Source organism: Toxotes jaculatrix, chromosome 19 (assembly GCF_017976425.1).
Source record: "Toxotes jaculatrix isolate fToxJac2 chromosome 19, fToxJac2.pri, whole genome shotgun sequence".
NCBI classification, from domain to species: Eukaryota; Metazoa; Chordata; class Actinopteri; family Toxotidae; genus Toxotes; species Toxotes jaculatrix.
The window spans coordinates 21,343,607-21,349,985 of NC_054412.1; positions in this window are offsets into that span (position 1 = coordinate 21,343,607).

A 6,379-nucleotide genomic window follows, 5' to 3' on the forward strand; every position below is an offset into this window, starting at 1 on the left:
GCCAGAGCAGATTAAACTAGCAAAGTGAGCTGTCGAGTCACAAGAGGCAGGAACTTACTGATGTTAAATGTATCCCTGAGGTTTAGTCATGTGCATGAACACTTCACTGCAAAGTGGATAGCCTCGTTAACCCATCCATTCATCCTGACCTCCTCTGAACAAGGTTTTAAGGGTTCTACAACAAAATCCCACTACTCCCACCATATCTCCTCACAGACAAGAAGTCACCATTTACACAGCTGCTGAAGGTTGTTGTAAATATTTGTTGTCATTATTTCTCAATTTGAACAGATAAAAAAATTGAGTCACTTTTTTGGTAAGGATATATCAACAAGTAGTTTGGAATGACACTTTAATTTGATTTATTAAATAAAAAAATGAAGATATATCTATAAGGTAAATACCTAAGTTTGTTCAGAGGGAGGCTATAGTCCAGTTTACTACAGCTAGACGTTGCTCAGATTCAGAGAACTTTTTTTTTTTCATTACACCCCACAACATAAACAATGTACTAATGCCTAACCCACAGCAGACCTAAAAATGTTAATTTTATCCTGACAGTGATGCTAGAGGTTTTTTCAGTTTCTCAGCCTATACTCTAGGTGTGCATCATCAAATCTCACAACTAGACTATACATGTAATAATAAATAACAGTAATCATTTCTATTTTACATTGTCACATCCGTTTTGCATGGTGCCATGGTGCAGTGATTCACACCGTCACCACACAGCAAGCAGTTCTGGGTTCAGCTGAGGCCTCTCTGGGTGGAGTTTACATGTTCTCCCTGTGCCTCTGTGGTTTCCTCCTGGTGCTCCTCCGTGTCCAGTGACACGCAGGTTAGGTTAACTATGGTTATATGTTGAGTATGTGTCAGTCCTCTCTGAAAGTCAGCAGAAGGTCTGCTTCAGGCCACCTGTGGACTTGATGAAATGTGTATTTAGACAGACCTCAGAATTTGTGGACATTTGGACTCAGCCTAACTTATCTCAATAGCAAAGGCAAACATAGCCCACCACAAAAAGTTTTAGGAAGGAGGTAATAGCTAGTGGTCAGTCAGGGCATGTGACTTCCACACACAGAGATGATATGATCCGAAAAGTCATTAAGCAGAACAAAAGAAGAATAAAGCTCATGCCCATTGTGCAGCTGTAACATTTAGTTCCCCATGTACAATCCAGTACAAAACCACCAATAACAATAACAGATTCAAAAATTACAACAGAATTGAGTGTGACATCTATTTTTTGTTGGACACTGCATTTACATTTCCCAAAATGCTGAACTATTCTTTTAATCCTTGCAGCGATAATGTAACTGAGACCACATAAAACAGAGCAGAGAGCTTGTTCAGCTTGACCTTGTATGAGCACAGTGTACCTTACTTAAAACTGCATCATGGCCTGGGCATAGAGCCCATATCATCAGACCACAGTGAGGTCAGAGAGGCGCTGCCGAACATAAAGAAGGAAAAGACAATGATGACTCATGCATCTAGAGGTAAAGCAAACCCTGTGTCTCTTCAGTCCACCTGACATTAACATGGCATCCCAGCTACCAAATTCCTAGACAAAAGTGACTGCAAAGACAGCCCTGAGAATAAGAGCTGAGTGTGTGTATACACTCCAGGCAGCACTCACGTCTCACACTAAGCAGCCTTTGGGAGTTGTTTTAACATCTGAAGGAAGTGCTGTCAGAGCAGAGGTGATGTGTTTTTGTTGTCGACACTTTCATTTTAGACATTTTTTGAATCCTGGTGCTGTGAAATTGTGTCACTCGCATTGCAAACATCATCTCAAACACATGATAGCTTACTAAGTGCTAAAAGCAGTGGATGGCCTCACCTTGCCATGGATAAAATTCTATGATATTGATAATGTGATCTTGAGGAATTTCTCAAACTGATAGCTGGAGGGGCATTTCAACATATCCAAACAGTAAGCAGAGCAAGTAAGCAGGCTGTATATTTTATTTGTATCCAGAAAGTAAATTCTAAATATGAAACAAGTGATGAATGTAACAAATCCTCTTAAATAATGTGTATGTGTCACATAATAAAGAATGTGTTTGTACAAGTGAGGCCCATTGTTCCAAGATAAAATAGCGTACATTTGTGTGCATTTCTTTTTGCCCTAACATGAAAGAGTTGGCCTCACACAGAGGGAGAAATACTCTTATGGGATTTACACGTTAAAACTGAAGGTTAGGTTTGTGTTGGATGATCAGCATGCAGTAAGAGAGAATCTCGCTGTGGAGAGCTTTGACAGGAGGGAAAATGCAAATTTTGTCTCAGAGTTGAACTGTCGCCCAACAGAAATACTAAAGAGCAGGTTTTCCAGAAATAGAGTTCTAAAGATGTCTTAACACTCCTGTAACCCCTTGTGTACCGGAGGAGGACATTTACTTACCTGTAATAAAAATTTCAGAACCAAGGTTGTAAAGTGACTTCTTGTACTTACAGGTAGAAATATCATATTTTAATAACATTTCATTACGTAGTAGTTGTAAGCACATTTGATCAGTTTATTTCATCACTAGATCTGACCCTGCTGTTGCAGTTACCTCTGAACATAAATATAGTGCTATACCTAGTCTCTCTCCCACTGTTGCAAACTGTGAGTCACACATAAAAGAAACAAGCAGACAATGTCAGAGGATTTAGGTAATTTTTGAATTTGTGATAAAGTAGAAGGGGAAATTACTATCATGAAGAGGCTGCCACAAATTCATCAGCAAATGAAAGCAATGTTTTATGGTCAGCATGACTGAGACTCCAGTGGAACATTTCAACATTGTTGAATGCAGACATGTAAGACCTCACACTGAAAGTAAAAGGAAATCCTGCATGTACTAGCAGCTGCAGGTGAACCTAATAGTAGCTGTATCTAGAAGTCTTGGCTCACTTCCTTTGTGGTGTCTTTGTTTTTCCTCTCATATATCCACAGACTTTTGCGGTTATGGTATAGAGGGATTTGTATGTTGTTGGGGCAACATACAAATGCCCCAGGGGACAGCCCCTGGCAGGATCTCCTGAGGCAAATTGGGCCCAGGGGGAGGTACCAGACTCAGAGAGATTCACAGAACCCAACATACGGCAACATTCAGAATAGTGTCACCCACCTTGACGCTATTCTGAATGTTGCCGTACGTTGGGTTCTGTGAACCCAACATACCCAACGTACGGCAACATTCAGAATAGTGTCGCCCACCTTGACAGGACTAGGGAAACCGGGGCCCCCTTCTGGAGCCAGAGCATGGTAGGGGAGCTGATAGTGCCTGGCTGGGAATAGCCCAAATGACAATGACAATGGTCTATCGGCCCACCACCTGCATGGACAGGAATCAGGGTCCTATGCAAACCAGGTGGCAGGCCGGGTTAGAGACCTAGGCATGACCTCTTGGTGATAAGATGGATCAGATGGCAGGGAGGTGTCCAGATGAACCCAGTAAACCCAAAGCTGGTGGTAAACTGGGAATGTCTGGCCCTTGTCCATGGGGCCATGAGAACCTACTGGTGGAAACTGGTGGTGGGTTAAGCCGTCAAGCCTAAGAAGGCAGCCTTTTGGGGACAGTGCTTGTGGACTGGCAGACAGGGGTGATGGTTCCATCCATCCATTTTCTATACCGTTTGATCCGTCAGGGTTGCGGGGGAGCTGGAGCCTATCTGTTAGAATGGCCGTTCTGACACCAGAGACTGCCGGAGGAATAAAAATGCCAAGGCAAAGGTGGAAGATGCAAATACGTATTTTCTTTTATTTTCTCTCTTTTAACACAGGTATAGCAGCACACACAGGGTGAGGCCTAGCCAGTAACCAACAGAGATGTAAAATTGGCGCCCTTTTATACTGTGGTCTGGTAGGCGTAATTGGACAAAAACATGCATAGGTGTTCCCAGATATAGATTTATAAATATAGGTGATAATATGAAAAATATGATTATTAGATTCAACAAAAAATATTTAAAATAACCTGCATGCTGTAATGTAATCCCTCAACCAAACACCATAAATATATTTACAATAATGATATACATAAGACAATTTTCGACTCCCCCTTTCTTGCCCTGCCACTTGCCCGCACCCGGAACGTTATTAACCCCGTCCGTTACCCAGGGGACTCTTTTCCGTGACGCACCCCAGGTGAACGCAAAACAGACAGAAGGTGAGTGTTAACAATAACATGAAGAATTCTGTTAGGCACTTTCACTATTTTCACCATTCTTCTCATAAATACCACAATAAGTTTCATCACTTTTGCCGGTGTCAATTCTGGACCGTCCGCTATCCACGGAGTCTAACAGACCTCCTCTCATTACAGACGGAGCCGAGCGGCCACCCTGGCATCCGACCGAGGCAGACTCCTCACATATGATAACTGCATTACACAACCAATATTGCCGTTATCCCTTGAAACTTTCATGTTCGAATGTTATTTGCAAAATATATAACAAAAGTGCCTTTCGCCATAACTATACATTGTCCAGTTATCTATAAACAATATCCAAACCCACCGTGTACAATATTTACAATAATATTTACAAAATCCATGACCCGACAGTCAACGGTAACGAAGTCCTTCGTTACACTATCCCAGCTGGCTATGGACGAGAGGCGATACACCCTGGACTAGTCAATTGCAGTCAATTGCAAGGCCGACACACAAAGACAGACAACCACACACGCACACACTCACACCTAGGGTCAATGTAGAGTAGCCAATTAACCTAATCTAATGTGTATGTTTTGGGGACTGTGGATGATATGTTAACCTGAGCAACCCCATTAGTTGTTCAGAAGGAAGTGTCAAATGTGGGATAAAAGTACTTGTTCCCATAGATTTCAGTTGCACTTGTAGATTTGATTTGTAGGGGTGAACTTGGGATTCACCCATTCAAGTGAGATCTGTGCAAACAGATCTCACTTGAATGTTTTTTTTACCCACTGAAAGATGTGTAACTACAAACCTTTGATGCTTTACTGCAAACCTTTAGTGTGTAACAGCAAACCTATGTTCAAATCTGCACATTATTTGTGCAAATCCTTTGCATTTGTTCACAAAATGTCATACACTGCTAGAGAGCTCACAGATTCAAAAACTAATTTAGTTTGCCTAAATATTTTTTCAAATTCAAACATTTGAATGTTTTCATACAAAATGTTTTCACACATTCAAATATGGTGACACATAGCTGCAATTCTTTTGACTTTTGAGTCCATACCCAAAAAGGTAATGTAATTGATACACTGTATACACTACATAATTGCACTGTAATTTGGAGGATGTAATCTAAAGTCTTACATTATATGGTACCTGGTTTAAACTAAAGAAATTCACATACAATGCTCTGATGTGAAACACCTTCAAGCATCAGTGTGGTTTGTGGTTTCACCTCAGAGCCCTCAAGGTTAGAGGCTCATTTGACACTGGTGTCAGCCATACTAAAAATGAACTCAGTTACAGTGCTGTAGGGCACTAAATGGAACATGTTATGTGAGCTCACACCTCACTATCCACACTGTCAGAAGCTCTTATGTATGACGCATTGGAGTAAAGGTTTCCTTTTAAAGCAAAGTGAGAACTGGGGTCTTCATCTCTCTTTTCCACAAGCCACTAATAGCTGCATTTTATAAATGCAAATATGCCCCAGCCCCACCAGCTGTTCCTGGGCGCTGCTACATTACAACCCACAATATCATGTTGTTGAACATATTAAGGCTTGAAATTTAGTATAAGAAAATCATTGGCTGTCCCCTGCCCTACTTGGCAGAGATCTTCTCCTCCCACTGCCACAGCAGAACCACATCCATCATCAGAGACTCCTCTCACCCAGCCCACCACCTGTTGGATCTGTTGCCCTCTGGCAGGCTCTACAGGTCAATAAAAGGTTTAAAACAGTTTCTTTCCTTGGGCCATACGGACATTGAACAATAATTCTGTGCAATACATTACATTGTGAATGTGTATGCACGTATAGAAATTTATGTATGTATGTATGTATATATGTACTGTAAATGTGTGTGTCTGCTTATATGTATATGTATTCATATGTGGGTGTGGGTGTACGTGCATATGTAAGTATGTGTGTTTTTAGACTAGATGTTTCTTTAATGTTTATGTTTATTGTAGCAGGATGAGATGTTTCGCCTTGCATCCCCCAGTGCGCCGTTTTGTTCACCTCAGTCCTCGTTGGCCTATCACCGCATGAGGGCACTCTATAAAAGAGTGCTGTGGCCATCCTGACCCTCTCTTGCTCCTGGCTCCGAGGCCCACTTCCTGGTCGCCCGTTTCCTTTCGCCTCATCGTCGTTGGCGCAGACGCCGACGGCCGGTCTTTCACCGACGTGCGCGGCTCGTGGGTTATTCCCTGTGCCGCAAACTAGC